The sequence below is a fragment of the Pongo abelii genome, chromosome 3, assembly GCF_028885655.2.
Source record: "Pongo abelii isolate AG06213 chromosome 3, NHGRI_mPonAbe1-v2.0_pri, whole genome shotgun sequence".
In the NCBI taxonomy this organism is placed as follows: Eukaryota; Metazoa; Chordata; class Mammalia; order Primates; family Hominidae; genus Pongo; species Pongo abelii.
Genome location: NC_071988.2, coordinates 88,044,478 through 88,070,412, shown reverse-complemented (window position 1 = coordinate 88,070,412; position 25,935 = coordinate 88,044,478). Strand labels below are relative to the sequence as shown.

At 38.6% G+C, this 25,935-nt stretch overlaps 1 long non-coding RNA gene across 6 annotated transcripts in view; it reads right to left on the bottom strand.

Moving 5' to 3' along the window:
* LOC134761277 (uncharacterized) overlaps positions 1 to 23,272 on the bottom strand; it is a 137,405-nt gene extending 114,133 nt beyond the window's left edge. For 5 of the 6 annotated variants that reach the window (XR_010139707.1, XR_010139708.1, XR_010139705.1 and 2 more), the window contains exons 1-2: positions 23,123 to 23,272; positions 19,889 to 19,951 (exon numbers count right to left, since the gene is read on the bottom strand). This is a non-coding gene — a long non-coding RNA (uncharacterized LOC134761277). Of the gene's footprint in view, positions 1 to 19,860; positions 19,952 to 23,122 lie in introns of all 6 variants that reach the window. The other variant, XR_010139706.1, reaches the window with a different exon arrangement.
* Between the last annotated feature and the right edge of the window lie 2,663 nt (positions 23,273 to 25,935).

Genomic DNA, 25,935 nt, shown 5'->3' with positions numbered 1-25,935 from the left:
ATGTGTCAAATATGTGAAACAATTGCCTAACCTAAGGCCGTGGTAACATATTCCTATGATTTCCTTTAAAATTGTTTAGTTTTATTTGTTATATTTAAAACTATGGTCAATTCTTATACAAGGTGATGCATATAATTCTTTATGCCCCACATAAAAAAGAGAAAGAAAAGAGGCCATACTTCATATATATAAACAGAGACTTCCATCTCTTGAACTGGCAGTGTCCATAGTTGAAAAGTCAAAACTGAGCACATACACTACACTGAATCTTTTGTCATGTGACCACTGCTGTCTGGCCAACCATACAAAAAGCTGGGAAGCAAAGAGTTCTTTCCATTTGACTCTAACTTCATCATGAGTCTCATTTATTTTTCTATCAATTAATATTCAATTATAAACTATTCTGGGACAGATATGGCAGATTCACTCTTAGCACTGATTCTCACCTTATCTAATGTACTATGGGGGCTGGAAAGCTGAAAGAGCTCTGGGAAGCTAGGATTCTGCATGTGACATATGTTTCTCAGCACAGACACATCTGCATTGTTCTCAGATTGGAAGTGATCAACATGACGCAGGAGCTTCTTCCACAGAACAACTAGCACGAGAGCCTTCTTCCACAGAGCAACCAGCATCACAGAGGCATCCAGTTGTTCAAGGTAACTGATTATTTTATTCTTTTTATCTTCCAGTCACTAGCATCAGAAGTTCTGAGCATGGACAGTGACACTAGTGATGTCATTAGCTGTATGTTTCTCCTGAGTTGTTCCTGCCTGTATGTTTCTTAGTTGTATAGGATCTAACTGTAGTTCACTGGTTCTTCACTAAATCCTTTTCTGTTCAAGCTAACCCAAGTAAGTTCTATTATTTGCATCTGAGAACCATTATTAACACACTCCGCATTGTCTCCACCCACCCATGCTCACAGCCTAGGCTGGCAGCCTGTTCTTTAATATGCTATCATTGTACAATGCTCCTTAGCTTCCTGGGTTCTGACCTTCATATCTATTCCTACCTCCCTCTACATCATTTTCTTCTGCTGTATAAAATATTATGAGCAAATTCCTCTATGCCCTTAATTCCAGGGCCTAACATTGTTTTATTTCCCAAGTCACTAATTTATGTATCGTGTTCTCTGTCCTTCTAGCTCACTTGACCAAACTAATCCCACTTAATGTTTTAACCATCTTGATACTTTTTCCTTATTATTTTTCTATTTCGTCTTCACTTTTTTCCCTGAGTTCAATTATATGGTCCATTATTTAATAATTTTCTCTTGTTCTTCTGACTTTTTTTGCCTTCTGGGCAGCTGAACATAGCTAGAGAAAATCATCTAAATTAACAAATTAGCACTACTATGAATTGAAGATCCCACACCATAACTAGACCTCCCATATGGCTTGCACATTGTTCAATATTTATTTGATAAAATTGCAGAACAAATATTCCATACATCCCCACTTAACCAACATCAAACATCCTTGCTACCCTTATCACTGTTAGCAGGTGATCTCCAACTTGTTTTTCACAAGGCATGAAGAAACCCTTTAAAAGGAACAATCAAAATATGTTGACTTATATCGGCAAGTCAACCGGAATTTGATTCCATGCAGTTCTTTCTGTATTCTTATAAAATATGGTATTTCTGCCTGTATGTACCTTGCTCAAATAATATTTCAGGAAGGAAGGAAGGGAGGAAGAGAGGATAGAGGGAGGAAGGGAAGGAGGGAGAGAGGGAGGGAGGGAGGAAAGGTTGGAAGGGAGGGAGGAAAGGTTGGAAGGGAGGGAGGAAAGGTTGGAAGGGAGGGAGGGAGGAAAGGTTGGAAGGAAGGGAGGGAGGAAGGGAAGAAAAGCTTCTACACATCTCTCCTTGCATATGTTATAAGATATTCCTAAAAGAGCTCTCCAGGATTTTTGATGTCCATCTCAAGCAGAGAGCACAAATTAAGTAATTCACTGCCCTCTGGCAGGATTGGGGAACTGTTAGTTGCTGTTATTTATTCTTTCCAAGTATTTAATTAGGTAAATGATTTAAGCTTGAACAAGTGTGATCCTGTTTGCTAAAATTCTCAAGGAATTGTGGGATAATCTAGCACTTTGGCTAACAGAGAGGCAAAATACAATGAATCATGTTTCCTCAACTGCCGTCCCATATTGCAGGTGCAGACAGCACACACAGCTGAAGAGGAGTGTTTGTAATAAAAAGAAATCCTCTGTTCATTCTTAGCTATGAGAGCAGAAATTTATAGTGTGAGTACTATGTCCCAATAAGCTTCATAGACAAGCTTCTGTGAAGAAGATACCACTCACAAATATGAGATACCATGAAAATCCCAATTCCCTGATAGAGGTATAACCTTCCTGGCATGTATTTGCTTTATGTCTATTCATGTATCCTTGATAATCTTTGTGTTTCCAGGATTTTTTTAAGTACTCAGACTTTTAAGGTTCTAGGATGTTTTACTGACAGGACATCATTTCAGCAAACATCTTTCCAAGATATTAGAAAACAATTCTATTACCAACAGGCACATCCTATATTAGGCTATCATAAAGGAATTCCTACCTTAGAAGCCCAGATTATGGTTTACATCAAACTTTTTCATTTCTTCTATTCAGTTCTCTGGAAGTAGATTTTCAAATACTCAGTCAGGCTTATAGGAATGTCTAAATATTAGAAATCCAGATACAATGTGTACTACATATGCTTAGATGAAGCTGTCTGGAAAACTGAAAGAGCAAGACTCCATTTCTTGGATGTCTCTGGAGGATTCCCTCATTTGACTCTACTTCAGATCATTTATTATTGTAGGTCCATGAAACCATCTTAGTCATGGCAATCATTTTGATAATAGTCTACCATTAGATGCTTGACTAAGGTGAACAAGTTGTCCTAGTTTGCCCAGGGTTTTCCCAGTCTTAAAACAGGAAAGTCCCATATCCTGGAGACAACCCCGGTTTATGCTGGACCCTCTTCATCCCTGAACACCTTGGTTCTATTTTTTTTTTCAGCTATTTCACTGTGTGGATAATTCAGTATCATCATTTCATTTTAGGTATCCCAGGTATCCCAATTCATGTCAATTCCTTTAGGTTCTTAATTAAGGTACTTCTATCCTAATGAGCCTGTATATTACAAGACACTTAAGATGGGTTGCCAGAGAAGTGTGTGAGCCATTTGTTGGAAGGGTAGGTAAGCATGGTAATGATAAGTAAGTAAGTAATGATAAGTAAGGTGCTAACCTCCCAACCTGCTGAATTGCTATATACCACTCACTAAAAGAAGAATGTTCCTATAGCATCTTTACCCAAAGTCTTCATTCCAAACCAAAAATACCATACTGGACTTGTCTATTATCACCATCCACCCAAGAGAAATTCGAGAGACAGACAGCTTTATAATGAATCATCCAAGTCTTTGTTTCAGAAAGTCTAAGTTCCAGCCCCTCTCCTTATGCTAACCTCTTTAGCAGCAGATCTACAGCTGGGTGTTTTATCTCCTAAGTATAAACTCATCTCAGTCATATTTCCTGCTATGGGACACCTGCACACCAAATAAACCAAGATCTGGTCCAGAAGTAAGTTGAGGGATGAGGGAGTACAGATAAGTCAAACTTGATAACATATTTAAAGTCTGGAAATAAGTGTGCTGGCACAGAAAAAGAACAATTCATGGGTCATAAAATTGCTTTGGAATTACTCATAATAGGCTTCTTCTTTGCTTTCCCATGTCTTCTGACAATCCTCATTCATTTTCTTATTTTACTTCTCTATTGACCCTATAGCTTGTTAGATCAGTTGAATAAACATCTGCCTTTCAGATTTTAAATCCAAAATCAGGTCTTGCCTCCCTCTTCAACCATGTCACCTCTAGGGTTCTATCATTGGTAAAAAGTCAGAGGAATTTCCCTTTCCTCCGTTTTGTAGGCAGCCCTTACCAGAAAATTCTTAGCAACAATCAGGTAATGAGATTTTCAAAGACTATTAAGGCATCAATTATTCATTAGCAACACTATTACATGTACCTGTTAGCCATATTTTACATTCCAATTTATAAGGACAATCACAAGAGTCAAGACAGAAATTTTCATGGCAAAAGAATTTTAAAATAATTTAACATGAACATAAAAAGGGTCACAAATTATGGTTTCCACACCCCTGTCCCTGAATTTGTTTGATTCTACAAAACAATTTCGGTGCTATACTAATAATTTATGATCATTCATTTATCAATATAGCATTTGTGAAAACTGCGGTGCTAAGCTCATCATTAAAAACTGAAAACTTACTCTGAATTAAAGTATATTTTCAGCATTACTATTCTCCATCTCAAATGGCAGACATAATAGTAATATCACATCTTATTTATAAAAGTTACACCCCAGTGATTTACCTTGGGAAGATGTTGTGTGAGTATTTAGAGGTGTTTTCCAGCCAAAGATGAAAGACGTAAGTATCCCTGGAATATAGCATACTTTCATTGCACTTTACAGATACTGCATTTTTCAAAAATTGAAGGTTTGTGGCAACTTTTCCTTGAACAAATGTATCAGCGCCATTTTCCTTATAACATGTGCTCACTTTTGGTCTCTTTGTTACATTTTGGTAATTCTCACAATATTTCAAAAGTTTTCATTATTATTATATCTGTTGTGATTACCTGTGATCAATGATATTTGATGTTACTATTGTAATTATTTTGGGGTACCAAGAACTGTGACCATATAAGACAGTGAACGCAATTGATAAATGTTTTGTGTGTTCTGACTGCTCCATCAACTGGCTGTTCCCTGGCTCTCCCTCTCCTCAGGCCTGTTTATTCCTTGAAATACAACAATATTGAAATTAGCCCAATAAATAACCCTAAAATGGACTGTAAGTATTGAAGTGAAAGGAAGAGTCACACATCTCTCACTTTAAATGAAAAGCTAGAAATTATTAAGCTTAGTGAGTAACGCATGTTGAAAGCTGAGATAGGGCAAAAGCTAGGCTTCTTGTGCCAGTTATCCAAGATGTGAATGCAAAGAAAAAGTTCTTGAAGGAAATTAAAAGTGCTATTTCAATGAACACATGAGTAATAGGAAAGTGAAACAGCCTTATTGCTGATATGGAGAAAGTTTTAAAGATCTGAATAGAAGTTCTAACCAGGCACAACATTCCCTTAAGCCAAAGCCTGATCCAGAGCAAGGTCTTAACACTCTTCAATTTTATGAAGGCTGAGAGAGGTGAAGAGGCTGCAGAGGACAAAATTGGAAGCCAGCAGAGTTTGGTTCATGGGGTTTAAAGAAAGAAGCTATCTCTATAACATAAAAGTGCAAGGTTAAACAGCAAGTGCTGAGGTAGAAACTGCAGCAAATTATCCAGAAAATCATAGGTAAGATCATTGTGAATGTGACTACACTAAACAACAGATTTTCAGTGTAGATCAAACAGCCTTCTATTGGAAGAAGATACCATCTAGAACTTTCATAGCTACAGAGAGCAAGGCCTGGCTGAAAACTTTCAGAAGACAGGCTGACTCTCTTGTTAGAGGCTAAGATAGCTGGTGACTTTAAGTTGAAGCCAATGCTCACTTACAATTCTAAAAATCCTAGGGCTCTAAAGAATTATGGTAAATCTACCCCGTCTGTGCTCAATAAACGGAAGAACAAAGCCTGGATGACAGCACATCTGTTAATAGCATGGTTTACTGGATATTTTAAGACCACTTTCAAGACCTACTGCTTAAAATAATAAGTTCTTTTCAAAATATTACTGCTCATTGACAGTGTACCTAGTCACCCAAGAGCTCTGATGGAGAGGTAAAAAGAGATAAGCATTGTTTTCATGCCTGCTAACGCAACAACCATTCTGTAGCCCATGGATAAAAGAGCAATTTCAAGTCTTGATTCTTATTATTTAAGAAATACATTTCAGAAGGCTGTAGCTGCCACAGATAGTGATTCCTCTGATGGATCTGGGAGAAGTCAGTTGAAAACCAGGAAAGGATTCACCAGTCTAGATGCCCTTAAGAACATAAGTGATTCATGAGAGGAGGTCAAAATATTACCATTAACTGGAGATTGGAAAAAGTTTATTCTAATGCTCATAGATGACTTTCAGGGGTTCATGACATCAGTGCAGGCATTAATTTCAGATTTGGCCAAAATAGCAAGATAACTAGAATTAGAAGTGAAGCCTGAAGGTGTGAATGAATTCCTGCAATTTCATAATAAAACTTGAAGAGAATGAGGTGATTTTCCTTGTGGAAGAGCAAAGAAAGTGGCTTCTTTGAGATAGAATCCACCAGTGGTGAAGATGCTATGAACACTTTGAAATGACAACAAATGATTTAGAATATTACATACACTTAGTTGATAAAGCAGTGTCAAGGTTTGAGACAGGTTTTGAAAGTTCTACTTTGGGTAAAATGCTATCAAATGGCATGAGATGCTACAGAGAAATCTTTCATGAAAGGAAGAGTCAATCAATGTGGCAAATCTCATTGTTGTCTTGTTTTAAGAAATTGCCAGACACCCCAACCTTGAGGAACCATCGCCACCCTAACCAGTCAGCAGCCATCCACATTGAGGCAAGACCCTCCACTAGCATAAGGATTATAACTTGCTGAAGGCTCAGAAGATACTTAGCATTTTTCAGCAATAAAATATATTTTAATTAAGGTATGTAAATTTTTTAGACATAGTGCTATTGAATTAATAGACTCCAGCGTAGTGTAAAAATAACTTTTATGTGCACTGAGAAAGAAAAAAGATATATCTGTGTAACTCACTTTATTGCCTTATTGGCTTTATTTCTGTGGCCTGGAACCAAATCTGCAATATATCCCAGGGTTGCCTGTATGTGTAACTTGCCCATAGAAGGAAAATTCCTTGTTAATATGGCTTCCTTCTTGAAGGTTAAAAGGGCAGCCAACTTTGGCAGGTGGAGAGCAAATGATGAGACACTTCACATAGTAGTGCCAGTAGTATTGCCAGGCATTGTTATAAATGCTTTATGCAGTTGGCCTTTCATACACATTTGTTCCACACCTGTAGATTCAACCAACCTCAGATTTTAAATATTAGAAAAAAAAAGTAACTATACTATAATAATTAATATAAATAAAATATACATATGACAACAATTTACATAGCATTTATGTTGAATTAGGTATTATAGGTAATCAAGAGATTATTTAAAGTACACGGGAGAATGTATGTAGGTTATAAGTAAAAACTGTGCCATTTCACATAGGGGACTTGAGCATCCATGGATTTTGATATCTGCAGGGGCGTCCTGGAACCAATCCCCCATAAATATCAAAGGATGACTAGGTATTAGTTTATTTCATCCTTTCAACCATCCTATGGAATCCACATATGATTATTATTCCCCATTTAAAGATGAGGGCAGGGAGACAGATGTTCAACATTTGCTCAAGTACACACAACTAGGATATGGAGAAACCCGGTCTCGATAGCAGTCAGTCTGTCTCCAGTGTTCTTACACTGAACCTCTGTGCTATATGCAGCGCCTACGTGTTGCTCAGAAAGGGGTGGACAACTTGTGTTTCCAGAATCTAAAAGAAGTAGCCGTCAAGTGTCCTGGAGTAGAGCAAGGGAAATTGAATGACACTCTGAATTTGTGATGCTGTAAATTCATGAGTAAATTCTGACTCTGCATATGAGATTTGTTCTCCTCCTGGGAGGTGACAGAATAGGGACAGAGAAAATGAACTTTAGACAAGGGCTGCAGCGCCTATGCTGGTGCTCTTCTTTGTGGTGAGTGCAGAAGAAGAAAACATTTAAATTTCCCTCATCTAAATGTAAATGTAGGGCTCCTTAATTGTGGGATGGTTGCATGTGTATAATTTTGCCTGGCTCAGAGATTAAGCTCTAATGGGCTTGGAGGAAGAATTGGACAACAACACTTTCTAGTGCGCTTTTGGCAGATGAACTTCTTTCAGAACGTGTTTAGGATTTTGTTATTATAATTGACAAAATATCAACATTAAAAAGGTTCTCAAGTATATCCCATAAGTTGTTGGGGTTCAGAATATCTATGAAAAATAATTCATATTCAATCCATATGATAATTTGGAAATTAACAAACTTCTTTATATGGTAGAGATTCCACAGTGGATTCTGGATTGGAGGAGATAATGTGGACCCCCCAAAACAAATAACCACTAGCGAAGAAGAATTGAGAGTAATCCAGAGCAATGGTCCCAAGCTTTTTTGGCACCAGGGACCAGTTTCACAGAAGACAATTTTTCCATGGAAGGATGGGGGTGGGGTGCGGGGTGGGCACAGTTTCAGGACGAAACTTCCACCTCATATCACCAGGCATTACATTCTCATAAGGAGCACACAGCCTAGACCCCTCACATTTGCAGTTCACAATAGGGTTTGTGCTTATCTAATGCCGCTGCTGATCTGACAGAAGGTGGAGCTCAGGCAGTAGTGCTCCCTTGACCACCGCTCACTTCCTGCTATGTGGTCCAGTTCCTAACAGGCCACGGGCCAGTACCAGTCCATGGCCTGGGGCTTGGGGACCCCTGATGCGAGCTGGCTGTGACCTCTCAGCGCAGTCATACCTGCAAGGCTTGTGTGTCTGGGAGAGCCAAAGATGAGACATAGGTGAAAAATGCTATTACTATCCCAATAGCACTGAAAATTTTATTTTAAAGTGGCACTGCTCAATAATAGCCACAGGCCACATTTTTGCTACTTAAATTTAAATAAATAAAACTTGAATAAAATTTTAAGAGTTAGTTTCTCAGTGTCATTAGCCACATTTCAACTGCTCGAGAGCTCCATGTGGCCAGTCCCCACCACATTGCCAGCACAGGTAAACATTCCCATTATTGCAGAATATCCTATTGCACAATATTACTTAAAGAATAATGACTTGTTCACTACATGAAAGAGAACAAGACTGGGGTTACTAGGGGAGGTCAGTACTGGCAGAGCAACTGCATTCAATGAAACCAAAGAAAGAAAGCATCACAAACTAGAAGCAGAAGATTGCAGAGCAGCACCATTTATTCTATGTGGCCCAGTATCTGGTAATCAAGTGCGCAGTGGCTTCAAGGTATGTCCTGGGAAATTGCTGTGATAGGACCTGTTTACCCTCATAATAAGCAAAGCCCGGAATGTCTCAGAGATAGAAGGACAGCTAGATAGTTGTAGATAGGGAATTACCAATGCATGAAGCTCTCTGATGTGACAAATAATAGAAGTAGGCTATTACAATGATTAACTTATTCTGAGTCATACAAATTTACATATTACACATGGATTACACATTTCCTTTTTTAAATAAAAATGTTTCCTTGTTTCTTTCTGATTATATAAGTAATTCATGCTTTTTATAAATACTTCAAACAATATAGCAAAATGTAAGAGGAAAGTCAAAATCACTTGAAATTTTCAATTAGTAGACATAACCAGCAATAACCTTTTCGTAAGAGAGAAATAAATATATGCATATATACACATACTGTTTTTTATTTTATCTTTAATGAGTTTGCTTTTTGTCTTGGCATTTTTAATATAGCATTTTTTTATCATCTCCTTTTTTTGTGGTGTCTCCTTGCTCTTTCCATTAACCCAAATTCTCTCTTTGTTCATACACTCAAGTGAAAATTTCTACAAAAGTATTTCCCTTCTCTGTGTATTAAATTGAGCTTATATTATATATACATTACTGCAATTTGATTTTCTCACTTAGAATTGTATGATAAAATATTCTCAAGACAACTCATAAACGTTTAACTCATCCTTGCAAAGACTTCACATTTCCGTGGGATGAATGTTCCATAATTGTGTCAACAGCTTCCCTACTTACTAGTGCTTTAGCTCATTTCTAGATTTATCCTCATAAAATTGTATTGTAGCATTAGTGTTAGTGACCCCTGTCCTAGATTTTTACCATACCAATAAATAAATGCAAATAAACCTGTAGATTTCCTGGAATCTTCTTCTTGTGCTACAGAAGTCTTTGTTTGTGATATAAACATATATATATGATATAAATATCAAATAAAATTGCCATATTATATTCCAAAAAAAGCTCTACGAAATCATCTTTCACCAGTTATGTACACATGTGTGCGTTCACCCTTTGTACCTATTGGTGCCAGTTCTGATTATTATTTTATTTTTGGTAACCTGTACAGAGTTACCCTGTTATTCTTTTAATACAATTAAAAAATGTCTACTAATGAGTCCCACAATATTTTTGTGTTTAGTGTGTATTTGGTTGTCTCTTCCATATGTGATCTGTCAAAGACCCTCTGCAAACTTTTCTATAAGGCTTTCTTTCTCATATGGACATGTAGGAACTCTTTGCAGTAGGGTTGTGGTAGTGAACAACTCCTGTGAGCCTAACCCTGCTTCTATTCACATTACAGTCTCTAGGGGTGACATAAAACACAATGTAATTTATATCCACTGAAATCATGTCATGAAATAAGGTAGCACTAATGAATATGAGAGATAATATAAATATTGTACATATGTCAAGTATGTGCATTGTAAATACTTTCCCAATCTATAGTTTTCCTTTGACTATACTTATAATGTGTCTTGCCTATAATTTTATGTTTAATAGAACAAAATTTTGATAGTTTCATTATAGCCAACAATTTTCCTTTTTTTTTTTTTTTTTTTTTTTGAGACGGAGCCTTGCTCTGGAACCAGGCTAGAGTGCAGTGACATGATCTCAGCTCACTGCAAGCTCCGCCTCCCGGGTTCACACCATTCTTCTGCCTCAGCCTCCTGAGTAGCTGGGACTACAGGCACCTGCCACCATGCCCAGCTAATTTTTTGTATTTTTAGTAGAGACGGGGTTTCACCATGTTAGCCAGGATAGTCTTGATCTCCTGACCTCGTGATCCGCCCGCCTGGGCCTCTCAAAGTGCTGGGATTACAGGTGTAAGCCACGGTGCCAGGCCTTCCTAACATGTTTTAAGAGATTCCCTAATCTCTAGTTTATTTGTTTGGTCTCCTAAAATTTCCCAACATTTCTGTGATTTCGTTTTATATTGAAATGCTTAATTTACCTGCAATATGTTTTCATATGATGTAGAGTAGGCTTTTATATAAATTTCTTTCAAACAAATAGTCACTTGTGCCAGCCACAAGTATTAAATTAGCCAATATTTTCCTGCCTAATTGCAATACCTTCTTTTTCACATATTGAAATTTATTGATTCTGAAATCTATTTCTAAACTCTGTTCTCTCCACTCACCTTTGGCTAAGTCTATGCCAACAGCATAGTGACATGATTACTGGGGTTTGTATTTTTTTCACATATGGTAAGGCATATCTCTGCTCAACAGTCTTCTATTTGCATAAATTACATTGTTAATACTAGATATTTACTCTTCAACACAAACTCAACAGCTTACTGTGTCAATTTGAAACAGACTATTTAGATTATAATTAGAATTTAAAGTGTGTATTAATTTTTCTTGTTTTTATTTATATTGAGATCTTGATATTTCCTAGGCTTTTTTCCCTTTTACATTTATTCAATTTTAATTCAGTCATATCTTATTTACACAATTTACTTATTTTATACATCTTAAGTTTAAGGTGAAAAAATGTAATATGATAAACAGAGCTTTCTTAATATTAAGAATCACTATACATTGAAAAAAGTTTAAAAGAGTTACAAGAATAAGTTGAAGACTATATTTCAATACATAATTTTGTAAAAGACTAACATACAAAATATATAAAACTAAAAGAAGAAAAAGTCATCCAAATTTACAAAAAAAAAGTGGGCAAATTCAAGTACAAAATAAGGACAGAAAAATACTTCCAGTACCCCTGAGAGTTCCCTGTGCTTGCTATAAATCAATACCCTGAAAGACATCACACTTCTACTTCTATCAACATAGATTAGTTCTACCTGCTTTTGAACTTAACATAAGCTGAATCATCAGTTTGTCCTCTTTTTGTCTCTGTATTCTTTCTTTCAGCATTGGGTTTCTGATGGGTGCATAGTCACTCATAACCACTAATGAGACTATTGAGAATGCTTAGTTCTCTTTGTTCTCCTGTAGTCCTCTTTGTCTCTTTTCTTTGAGTGCATTCGAAATTTACTGTTTACTTTTGGTGTATCTGGGTGTGAATACATATGTGTGTGGGACAGTGGGGGTATTTATCTTCTTTGAGTATTATGAATCTGTGATTTGACATCTTTCACTGCTTTCCAAAAATTTTCAGCTATTTTCTCTTCAAACATTTCTTCTGTCCCATTCTCTCTTTCTACTCCTTCTGGAACTATACTTATGGTATATTAGACCATTGATATTGTCCCCCAGCTCTTGGCTGTTCAGGTCATTTTTTTACCTTCTTTTACCATCTTTCTTTGTTAGTTTGAATGATTACTATTAACTATTTTTGACATCACTGATATTTTATTGAAGGAATTCTTAATTTCTGATATTACTATTTTTATTTCTTGCCTTTTCCATTTGACAATTGCTTATAGTTTCCATTTTCTGTTTATAATTCTCTTTTCAATATATGTGATTTTCTTTCCTTCCAAATATTCTACTTAGTTGTTTAATTAAAAAAAAAAGTCTATGTTTGTGTTAGTGTGTGTGTGTGTGTGTACATTTCTACTGCTCCTGTTTCCTCAATTACTCCTATTTTTATTGAAGTTTTCACCTCATTCCTCTATGAGCTATATTTCGTTTTGCATCTTGTGACTGAAATTCTTTTGTTGGCCTATCTATGGTAGGTTGAGTAATGTCCCCCAAAGATATCCACATCCTAATCCCAGGAACCTGTGAATGTTGCCTTACATGCAAAAGAGACTTTGCATATATGATTAAGTTCAAGATCCTGGGTCATCTGAGTATGCCTGATGATTAGTAAAGTTCCTTATAGGAAGGATGCAGGAAGAGTTAGTCAGGGATGGTGATGTGAAAATAGAAGCATAGGGAGAGAAGGTGGTGTGAGAACAGAAGCAAAGAGGTTGGGGTGGAAGGGAGAGAGGGAGAGACAGAAAGAGAAAGAGAGACTAGTGGGTGCTCCATGGCTGGTTTTGAAAATGGAGGAAGATGTCATGAGTCAAAAAACGCAGGTGGCATCAAGAAGTTGGAAATAGCAAGGAAACAGATTCTACCCTAGAGGCTCTGGAAGTGTAGCTCTGCTCTCTTCTTGGTTTTAGCCCTCTAAGAGCCATTTCAGACTTCTAAGTTTTAGAACCATAAAAGGATAACATTGGGTTGTTTTATCATATAGTTCATGGTAATTTGTTCCAGAAGCCATAGGAAACTGACACACGGCCTTTTAAATATGCAGCAATTTTCTTTTTTTCTCAAGGCATGGGGGCTTAGGTGTGGATTTGTGTTTACATTGAGGGTCAGCAGTCACAAAGGTAATAAAGAATGATGTGAAGTAGGTAAGACATCAATCCATGTTTGGGACAACTGATGAAAGGGGCTCTGTATGTGCCCTCTGTACATCTTCAGTCTCAAGTGATACAGTAATCTGCCCATGGTTCCACTATTTTTTATTTTCTTGATAATAGGAGAAGCTCAACATGCTAACCTGGGGCCAATACTGATCTTCCCTGTGGGTTTTTGAAAGTCTCTGCTGTATAAACCCTGCCAAGAATCTGCAAATTACTAGGTGTTGACCTTGATCTTTGATTCAGTTCTTTACATGTTTGCCCAACTGTCAGGAGAAGCTGCCTCAAGCCAGTTTTCTTTTGGGATCCCCATAATATTCCAGACCTCATTTCAGATGGTTATGCATTACTTGTAGCAGCTCAGACGAAGCAAATTTCTTGGAATTGGGATTAGAAGAGAAGCAATATTTGTTTTTGTAGTAAAGCAAATTTTAATGTTGATAAAATGATAAAATAATAACTAAATCAGGAAATAATAGGATGTGTATAGAAAGTCAGATCAATTTAACCAACCAGAAATCCAGAAGCAGGCAAAATTCATAAGATAATTTAAGGGACACTTCAAACCAGTGGGAAAATTCCAGGGGAAAAAAATAAGTTTGATCCTCAATGCCACCTTGTACCATAAAAACTAAATATTTGAATATAAAAGAAATGAATCTTACAAAAGGTGACAGGAATTTTGGGAAAATAATATAAAATGTTAGGACAAAGAAAAGTTCTCTATGTGTAATACAATATTCAAAGGCCAGAAAAGAAAACAACGATAAGTTTGACTAGGTTTTTAATAACAAACACGCAAGGCAAAGAAGTCACCATAATCCAAGTCTAATATATAAAAAGCTTTCACATATTACTAGGAAGAAACTAACAGTATAACCAAAAAATGAGCAATGGATATGAAATGACAGCTCACAATATGAGCACCACAAATGAACTTAAAATGATGAAAAATGAACAAGCTAACACTAATAAAATATATTAATATTAAATTATAATAAATATCCTTTTTACCTATGAGATTGTCAATGATTTTTTAAAAGTTGATAATGCCTGTTTTGGCTACTGTATGTAGCACAGTCATCCTCAACATCTCTGATGGGTTTCCAAATGTGTGATACCAACAGTTAGGAAGTTAAGATGTATTCATCTTTGTATTTACAATGTTCAAAGCATTTCATGACACAGTACAAGAACAATTTATGCTTAAATAATGAACAAATTCGACTAGAAATCATCTTGCTAAGAATGTTTACTATCCTTTATTTACTAAGGGAGAAACTACTGTACACTTACAGAAAATTAATGAACAATTGAAACAATAGCTGTGCCAATTAACTCTTAATCAAAAATTTAATTAATTATACACAGCTATTCTGGAGAATTCTAGCTAATCCAGACACTACTGTAGCTACCCTTTTGTTTTGGAAAAATATCACATCAAATTACTTCAATGCAAAATGTAATTTTTGTAATTATTCAGTATTCTGACAAAGTGATTTTGTTTTCTTCAATGTAGACATTTTTTCTGCTAGCCATGCATCTTCAGAATTGCACAGATAGTCACACCCACCATCAGCAAGGCATTCCAACTAACAAATAGATTGTAAACAATACAGTGTGGACAGCATACTACAAATTTATTGGAACTATAATTATTTATTTACTCAAAGAAAGTCTTCTCTTTTCATGATCACCATGAAACTCTAGTAAATTATACCAGTAAATAATATCTGAAATTCTCAAGTATTTAAAAAGTCAATATATTGACGTCTGTAGAACAGAATTTTAATCAATATTACAGTATATTAATACATATAATTAAGTGTTGTTAAAAGATACTTTTTCATGAGATGAGCATATAAAAATAATCAAGTAAAAACTTAAATTCTTGGACTAACAAGTGGATGAATTTAATAAAAAAAACTTTTAAGAATATTTTACTTTTCAAATGTTTTTCTTCACTGTGAACATTAGTTTCAATTAAAATTTCGAATATATATTATAAAAACACAATAAGGGAAGATTGTGAATTTCTACAATTTTAATATACTTGTAAAAATATCTTTCCAATATAAAGTCCAACCTTCAATTTTATATATATATATATATCTCCATATTAATGGAAAAATCCTGGACATTCAGATGTAATTAAAATCAGTTGAAGGAATTATAGACTATTTTGTTTCTAATTCACTGAAATTAAAAATAACAATAGTGATATGAAGGCATTTATTTATTGTATGGTAGATATGCTCTTACGAAAAACAGTGAGAGAATATATGGCATATTAAGATTTCTTTCTAAATATTATAATAGTAATAACAGAAAATGAATAAATGATCTTCTGTCTTAATGAATCCATTTGATAGGCAAACACCTGCATTACATGCAAAACACTTCTGTCATTGATATGCTTATCATTTTCTCCTGAATGACCTTGAAGCTTAATGAAATTCACATGAAAGTTTTACTATGCATGTTTAAAGAAAGCAGTTAAAAAGACTCAGATAGCTGTAAAAAATCGAATCTCATTTTATTAAAAAAAAATCCTCTGTTCTCATTTACTGAAAAAGTAAACTGCTTCAATTCAAAAGCAGTTTACAAGCAACTTTCATGGTGCATCTTTGTTGTCACATGGCAATGTCCCCTAGATTGACAAGCGGTGCAATGGGCCTTGAGGACTGATTTCTAAGGATGTTAAGAGCATGAACTTCATGATTTTTAAATATTTTCTTAAATACATGCTTCAAAACAAAGTCAAACATTGAACCAACAATTTAAGAAAGAAGGTCTCAGTGTTGACAATAGGAAACACTATAAAGAACATTCATCTAGCTTCCTGTTTACATTTGACAAAAGTAGAGGTACACAGTTGTAGAACAATGTGAAATGCCTGGGCTCTGTTCAGCAAGGTAAATCTACATAAAGTCACTAGTGATTAAGATAGAAGGAATCTTTAGAGTGCCATATGCTGACATTTGGAAAATTTAAATGATGTGTTAAATCTATTAATATACGAAACTTTCTGTGAGCTTTTAGAACATTTACAGACTTCTTGATTTGTGATTTCCCTATATAACATAAAAACATGATTTCTTTGGGTTAGTAAAAGCTTTAGGCACAACAATATACAGAAGATAGGTTTTCACTGACTTTGCAGCCTACCTACCCCCACCCTTAGGCAACTCTCCTGGGGCACCATTTCCAGTTATAATTCTCATCAAGAGATGAGACCATTTTCTTTCTAACAAGAATAATCATATTTATTCAGAAAAGCAAGCTGCAAGTGTAGACCTGAATTTTGCCTTTTATCCTCTCCTGAAAATACAGAAAATGCAAACAAAGAGAATTGTGACCTTACATTAATCAGGTGCTATTCATTGCACAACACAGAACATCTCTAGAATCTTTTTATATGATTTATCTACTTGTGATACTAGAAGTGTTAGAATCCACAGGACTTCTTATGTTTCATGATGCATAGTGTAGAAAATGCATACAGCATTGCTGTGCTTAGCCATATTGGAGCCTGAGGCAAAGACAAAATCAGTAATACTGATCCATCTGTATTTAAAATTTGGATGTTTTGTTCATCACGGTTTTTGAATTAATTCTTGTTTTTAAAAATGTATTGCATTAAAAATAGATAAATTGAATGACATCAAAATAAAAACTTTTGTGCATCAAAGAACTCTAATAATAAAGTGAAACAGCAACCACGAAATGTGAGAAAATATTTGAAACTCATATATCTGATAAAGGGTTAATATCCAGAATATATTTAAAAACTCCTCCATCTCAAAAGCAAACAAACAAAAAAAAACAAACAACCCAATTAAAATATGGGCCAAGAAATTGAACAGACATTTCTCCAAAGAGGATATTATCCAAATGGCCAATAAGGACATGAAAGGATGCTCAACCGTACTATTATTAGAGAAACACAAATTAAAACCACAATGAGATACCACTTCATACCCATTAGAATGGTTAAAATCAAACAGAAAATAACAAATGACACTGAGAATGTAGAGAAACTGGAACTCTTGTGCCCTGCTAGTGGCAAAGCAGGGCCACTAAGCAGTACAGCCTCTATAGAAAACAGTATGGTGCTTCCTCAAAAATTAAACAGAATTACCGTATGATCCAGCAACTCCACTTTGAGTTTATACCCAAAAAAACTGAAAGCAGGGACTTGAACAAATATTTGTACACTCAAGTTCATAGCAGCATTATTCACAATAGCCAAAATGTGGAATCCATCCAAGTGTCCATCAGTGGGTAAATGGATAAACAAAATGTGGTATATACATCCAAGGAAACATTATTCAGCCTTAGGGGAAAAAAAGGAAATTCTAATATATGCTACAGTATGGATGAACCTTGAAGACATTTTACTATGTGAAAACAAGATAGTCACAAAATGACAAATACCATATGATTATACTTAAATGAGTTTCCTAGGGTAGTTAAATTCATAGATACAGTGGAATAGTGGGGGTTGGGGGCTAGAAGAAGGAATGAATGGGGGCAAATTGTTTAAACTATGCAGAGTTTCAGTTTGGGAAGATGAAAATGTCTAGAGATGGATGGTGGTAATAGTTGCGCAATAACGTGAATTACTTAATGCCACTGAACTGTAGACTTTAAAATGGATAAAACAGTAACATGTATGTTATGAATATTTTGCCACAATTTAGAAAATATTGCATGTAAATATTACCCAACTCAATTATTGGCGCTACCTCTCCTTCAACTCACTTAAAGTTTCTGCCTGAGAGTGCTTTACTAACTTCACCCTTGCCCTGGCCCTGGAAAATTTCCGTGTTTGTTTGGCTCATAGATGCTATGATCTGAATGTTTGTGTCCCCCCAGCCCCAAATTCATAAGTTGAAACCTAATCCCCAATGCAGTCTTGAGATGATTAGGTCATGAGGGCAGAGTCCTCCTAAAAGGGATTGGTGCCATTAAAAAGGGGCCTGAGGGAGCTTGTTTCCTCCCTCTACCCTGTCAGGACGCAGTACAAAGGTGCTGTCTAGGAGGAACAGGTCCTCCCTGGGCACTGAATCTGCTGGTGTCTTGATCTTGGACTTCTTAGCCTCTAGAATGGTAACAAATAATTTTCTTACCCAATCTACAGCATCTTGTTATTATAGTAGTCTGAGTGGACTAAGACAATAGAATACAGCATAAAATAACATGTTATTTTCTTTCTTTCCCCTTCTTCCCACCCTCAAACTCCTGGTGTTTGTTCTTTTATAAGATAGATTAAAATGTACTTAAATTACAAGCTGAGAACCCTATGTTGGGCTCTGGGTAACAGGGATGCACTTGTGAGATTTCAATTCTTTATCGAGTTTGATTTCTCTATTCATCTCTCCTTCACAGCTTTCAAAATATTAGTCTTAAAATTATTGTAGTAGAAACAAATATTAAAAGTAATTTTTTGAAAGGTTATCTCAAAAGCTCTGAGAAACTTCACCTTTTACAAAGACATTGGTTAGCTCTTGGCATGATTAATGTTAGCATGTTTGATCCCTCTATCAACGAAGGAGAACATTTTGAAATTGGCTTTATTTTTTGCTAAATAAAATATCACCACATATAAGGGAGAAATAATGTTTAAACAATATTTTGATAAATATATTATTTAAAATGCATGTGAGGAACTCCATATCAAAAAGAGAAAATAAAAATTAACTAACGTTTCAAAGTATATAGATCCCTCATTTTATGTTTGAATATTCATGAATTTATCAGTGTGTAAACCGCATTTGAGAGTACAGGACTTTTGTAGTATCCTCAGTGAAAATGATACCACTAACTCCCTGAATTGTAAAATCAAGGCTATCTCAAATGATTTAAACTTAAGGTTTTCACTCATGTTTAATGCCAAAATATTCCTAACTATAACGTTCACACTAATCCAATTTTTAAATGCAGCTATCAAAAAACAAGTTGCAATTTATACAGCACAAAGTCTCTCTTCTTACCTTGACAGTAGCTTCATAGACCATAGATCTTCAAAAAACACCAAGGGTTTTCATAATAATGGTGAAGAAAGAATCAACTTGGATAAAATTAAGTAGTTTATCTTTTTTTTTTACGCTACCATATCCCAATTGTCTAGCATTCCACTATCCAGAATACAGCCTGCCTGAAATGTATTGATTTTTCCTTCCTATATTCATTTAACAAGTATGTACTTTTGACAACTACTCTGTGTCAGGCACTGCCCTGAATGCTGAAGATACAATCAAAAATCCCCTCATGGAAATATTCCAGTGCTGGAGAAAATATACCCATTAAATACAATATCTCAGACCTATGGAATTACAAGTAGTCTGGTATAATCTATTGGAAAACTGTAAGTGTCATGAAAACGAATATAGGGTCCCAGAACCAATCACGGAAGTGTTTGTTATCTTAGGATATGCCTTTACCTGGAGCTTGGAGATGAATAAGAGTTACCTTAGCTGAATAGTGGAGGAAATTGGTGCGGTCTTAGCACAGGGAACAGGATTTGCAAGGATCCTGCATTGGAAGGAAGAAAATAAGAAAGAATCAAATGAGGCCCTTTTGTGGGATAGGAAGGAAGAGATTGGTGACAGTCATACTTGGCACACAGATTCTATTTGTCTTCACACAGATAAAGGAAAATGGTGCTGTCCCTCTGGCAAATTAACTTTTTCACTGCCCAGAATTTCTACAACCTTAAATTCCCTAACAGCTAATCTACTGCCCGTCTTTCTCCCTGACTTCAGATATAATTGAAGAGCTTGTCTAAAGTCTTCCTGTCTTTGTTCCAATGTCCTGAATGTACATACTGGATATGTCAGATGTAGGAAAAAAAAAAAGCTGAGATGGGGATGGTGGTGGAAGGTATACTCTAACAAGCAAAGTGAACATAGGAGAGTTAGAAAATCTATGTTTTATAAAGTGCAAATATGTATCAAAAATGAGAATATTATGTTAGTGATTTTTTTTTTAGATTCACCATAATGATAAATGCTGAAGAATTTGGAGAAGCAAGAGACGAAACACATTACAGATCAAGAACATCTTTTTTTTGTTTTGTTTTTTGTTTGTTTGTTTTTGAGACGGTCTCACTCTGTCTCCCAGGCTGGACTGCAGTGACGTGATCTCGGCTCACTGCAACCCGAGTAACTGGGACTACAGGCGCCGGCCACCAGGACCAGCTAATTTTTTTTGTATTTTTAGTAGAGACGGGGTTTCACCGTGTTAGCCAGAATGATCTCAATCTCCTGATCTCGTGATTCGCCCTCCTCAGCCTCCCAAAGTGCTGGGATTACAGGCTTGAGCCACCGTGCCCAGCCAAGAACACCTTTTTAAATGATTTTTTTTTTTTGGTAGTCATTTTCTAACATGCAAATGGTTTAGTAGTAACCCTAGGTATTCAAAATTGCAATGCTTACATATTTTTTACCAGCAGGGACAAATAATACAGATTTTTTATTTTTATTTTTGAGCTTCAGTTTCCGTATGTGTAACCTAGATGTACACACTGCAGTGCCTTCGGTTAGATGTTGATAATACGTCTGCATACACATACATATGTACACGCAAACACAAATAAATAGGTCACCGGTTGCAAATTACAAGTAGGGACTCTGGACAAGATGGAGTTATGTGACTTGCCAACATGCATTCATAAATTTTAAAAAATTGAACTAAAATTATTGTACCATATACATTCATGACTCAGTGTGCCTTTTATGAAAAAGTGGGAAAAGTGAAGTTCTTGACTGTGGAAGTGAGAATTATTGGTTTGGTTTCACTCTCCTGTATGACGTAGCTCTATCAGTGGTAACACAAGCAACTTAACTGTTTAGGCAAATTTTCACAAATGCAGGATATTAAGCAGGGTTTAAGAGGGATTTTCTGATGACTGCTGATGTTCTCGGCCAGAAATCAAGGGATTCTCATACTTTTCTTTCTCTCCGTGTTTCTTATTTTCTTATCGTGCCCCTCTTCTACCACCATTGCAGCTTCCTTCCCTTACAGTCACAACTTTCATCCCTCTGTCCCCTGCAGAACCTTTCTATGTCCTTTTATTTTCCATCCCTTTAGTAAGAAATTAAATCATATTTTTAAATAAATTTAATCAATTCAATGCAGTTATACATTTTTATATTCTACATAAAGATAGTATATTTTTGGTATTTCTGACAATAACCTCTGAAAACATTAAGTTATCCCTTACTACCTATGTTTAATATCATTTTCCTTCTGATTCAGTGACCTTAACAAAGAAATAGGCTATCCACCCTGTTTATGTATTCGTAATTTTAATTCATCCTACACATATTTTTAAATTTCTATAAATCAGGCCTTAGGCTGTGGGTACAAACATAAACACAATCATTGAAACAGATGATGTTTCCAGAAAATAGACATTATACAATATTCAGTTCTTTACTATGATGATGAAATCAATTCCTGGTTTCATCTTTTCTCCATCTAATAACTGTGACAATGATGTTTGCTGCATCTAGAGTCAGTATCATTCCCAGCATCAAATGTGTGTTTCTCTAGTAAGAGTGAATACAGCCATCATAATGTGGATTGCAAAACTCAGTGAACACTGCTACCTCTGGACACTGGAGAAGAGAAGCATATTCGGTGCAAGTCTGTGGGGAAATGGGGAGGAGGGACAAGGAGAACAGTTGCATTCCCTAAGAGAAAATTAGAAAAAGTATGCTGTTTTAAGAGTTGTTCAAACTATGGTGGTGGGGTGGGGAATACGTGTGTGTATGTGTGTGTGTATATATATACGTGTACGTATATATGTTAGATACATATGTATATATGTGTGTGTGCCTGTATATGTGTGTATGTATGTATGTGTGTTAGATACATATGTATATATGTGTGCATGCATATGTGTGTATGTGTGTTAGATTCACATATATGTGTGTGTGTGCGTGTATATGTGTGTGTGTATACAGAAAACGTTCTATGTAAAACACAATCGAAGCTATCATTATCAGATAGGTACTTCCCTATGTTAGAGGCTGCCTACCTCTGGAGCAGGGGACAATAATTCTGGAGAAATACATGTGCTTCCAAAGCTTTGGCTTTAAAAGTGCACGTGGTTCTTTCAGATTTTGAGTGAAACTCTTACTATCTCACTGGCACAGATGTCATCAGAGATGGGCACATCTTCAAGTCCGCCACTCAGCTGACCAGTAAGGCACTTTACTGCCTTTTGGGTATTATCTCTAGATTCCTCCATTCAATAAAGGTCTTAAATTGAATTATGGGTGGCCGTTTTTCTCAGTAATAAGCCGGTGTTTCATGAGTACGGGAGTAGTTACAGGTCCAGAAATGGGCATTTCCTGTTTCCCTTCTTTGAAAATGGCAAGTACACATTATTATGCTGGGGCAAGAGAACTAGAACATGCTGAAAAGATAAACATTGTTTTTCCACCTAAAAGATAAACATTTTTTTTTCCACCTTCTCCCATTTTCTGACCTCACCTGTTCCCCGTCTGACCTCTGGGGGGCTTACTCGGGATGTCGAGGAAAATGTAAAGTATGTAAAACCGGCTCCTTAAGTAGTATTTGTACCCCTAACGGTGGATTTCTGAGAAAAGATCCAGAAGACTAAGAAATGCATATCTAATGAATAAATTTCAGGGAAATTGGAAGGTTTGGATAGAAAGGAAAGCACCGTTTACATACATAAGCATACTGTGACGGATCAGGGCAAGCACTCCAGTGTCACCCTCTTCCTGTATCTACACACCTTGTACAATGCAGTCCAAGGCTGTGAGGACTTCGGCGGGCAAAACGCTGAGGAAACCAACCTGCCTCCAAATCCAAGGTGTGAGATTTACATTGCAGCCTCTGTGATGCTGCTTAGTTAACTGGCTGTATTTATGCAGATATTGTAGACTTACTTCCTTTTAAGCTTTCCCCCTTTCGTGACTGAAATCATGAATTCCTAAAAATAAATAAATAGCAAACCAAAGGACAAAAAAAAAAAAAAAAAAAAAAAAAAAAAAGCCAAAACAGGTTTACCTAACGGGAAGCCTGGAAGGGTTGGCGTTGGAGAAGCCGCTGGGAAGCGGGGCAGGCAGCCGAGAGCCGCCCACCGGTCTCCGGGTCTCTGCCCCGGGCTCTTTCCAGCTCGGCCTTTGGGTAACTGGGGTGGGGGAGGGCGGCCGGCTTTCAGGTCGCGTCTCCCGCAGGTTTGGGAGCCCGGTAGGCCGTGACTGAAAGACCGTGGCAACAGCGGTCAATTGCCCTTTTAGAGCTCATTTTGGGGGAGAATGGTAGCAGCAGAGCCACTGCCGCCCTGGCTCTTGTAGGTGGGTCTGGAGTGTCACGTAGGAACCCCAACTCGCGCCGGGGGCCGTGGTCCGCAGACTCCCACTTCATTGCCCCGGAGGCCTGAGCCCGCCCCACCCGACGGTGGCTGCACCTTTCCCGAGAGTCGGGGCAGCGGCGGCTGGAAAGTGGAGGCAGCCTAACCGCGTAGCGCTGAAACCACCATTCACAAATGCAAACCCCTGTCTTCCGTGGATAAACGGTGGCGGCGCGCGTCCGAGCGTCCCCGAGGGGCTGTGGGGAGCCCCCGGGGAGAGCAGGAAAAGAAGCGGGGTGGCGGTGGCTAGGAGGCGACTGAGCCTTCTCGCCTGGCCGGCGGAAGAGGGAGCCGGGTCCGGGCGCGCCGAGCCAGCCGCCCCTCGCGCAGTTCCTCGGCTGCGGCGCGGGGTTCGCCCCGCTTCTCCCCGGCAGCACCCGGCTGGGTGCCCCCGGCACAGCACAGTGCGGCAGGCGGCAGCGTCCTCCCCTCGCCTCCCCCACATTCCCTCACCTCAGCCAAGGAGGCAGCCGGGCGCCCCCGCCCGCCCGGCCCCGCGCCCCCGCCCGCCCGGCCCCGCGCCCCCGCCCGCCCGGCCCCGCGCCCCCGCCCGCCCGGCCCCGCGCCCCCGCCCGGAGCGCCCCCACCCGGTGCGCCCCGGCCGGGTCGCGCCGCTCAGCCCCTCCACGCTGCAGCTGGAGCTACCGCCGCGGCCGGTCCCGCAGACCAGGGAGGAGGAGGAGGAGGAGGAGGAGAGGCAGGGGGAGGGGCAGGGGGAGGGGCAGGGGGAGGGGCAGGGGGAGGGGAAGCCGGAGAAGGAGGCGCGGGGAGCGGGGATGGAGCCGGGAGGAGGAAATAAATAAATAAAACAATAACCTCCGCGCCAATAAGAACAAGAGAGAGAGCAAGACGCGACCAGAGAGCCACCGGGGCCGGCTCGCGCGCCTCTGAGAGGCTGTCCGCGCGCGCGCGTGTGTGTGTGTGTGCGTGAGTGTGGATTTGCCTGGACTGGAACTGGAAAGTCCAAACTAAAAGTGTTGCTCTCGCCGGGTGCCGAGGCCGCGGCGGAGGCTGCCCAACTTCCCCGGGCCAAGAGAGTGGCGTTGCCAGCACCTTTGGCGAGGCGGCGGCCGTTTGGCCCTGCGCCCCGGCACGGCGGCGGCGGCTCCGCTCGCCCCGGGAGGGAGCCCGCGGCCAGGGCTGGACTCTCGCCCCGCCACCTCCACCGACTCTCTCCTCAGCCTCCACGCCTGGCACCCCAGCAAGGTACGTGGCGCTTCCCCGCGCGCCTTCTTCCCTAGCACACCCCGCGCGGATTTTTGGCTGCCTAGATTCTTCCCCTTCCCAGAGTGGTCATCATTTGTCAAACTTTACCTCCACCTCGCACATGCCAGCGGCTGCTGCAGCCGCCCTCCCTGGCAGCGTGGGCTCCGGTCGCTGATGGGAACCGAGAGGAGGGTGGGGGGGAGGATGTGCTGGCAGCGGTGGTTCCCATCTGGATTAAGATCGTATTTCGGAATAACTCGCAGGTCTTACCTTCCGGGGGTGTCCTTCATTATGATGTTCCCTGTGATGCTGGTAATGGTTTTCCTTGCTCCTTCTGCACGGAAGGACGTACAAGTTTGCAGGAGAAGGTACATGAAAAGCAGGTGAAGTTTGCAGCCACGACTCCAAGAGAGGAGTAACCCTTTCTTTGCAGTAGCAGCTATGGTTTTGAAGCAGCGGCGGCGGCGGCAGCGGTGACAGCGGCCTGGCCGGTGGCGGCAGCTGCACGTTGTCCCCTCTGTGACTGGGAGAAGGAGGAAAAGTGGGGCTGCCTCGTCGGAGAGCGCGACTCGGGAGCTGCCTGCAAAGACGCTGCGGGGGAAAATGCTAAGGGCTCCCAGATCCTTGGTAAATCGTGTTTGGAGAGGCATGATTTCCTTTTGTGATATTTATGTGCTTAATAACAGACACGCTTAAAAATCTCTTTAAAACTTTTATGCATACGATTTCCATTTCTAGATTAGGTGAACGACTCTGAAACCTCTTAGATAAATGCCAAAATCAGTAAGATCGGAGCGGTGTGCAAACCTGCAATGAATTGCCCAGTGCCTTCTTGTTTGTAACGTATCACCTACTGGGAAACGTATTTTCCGTGCCATACTATTTTAGTAATAGTTATAGGTTCATTATTATTATTTTTTTT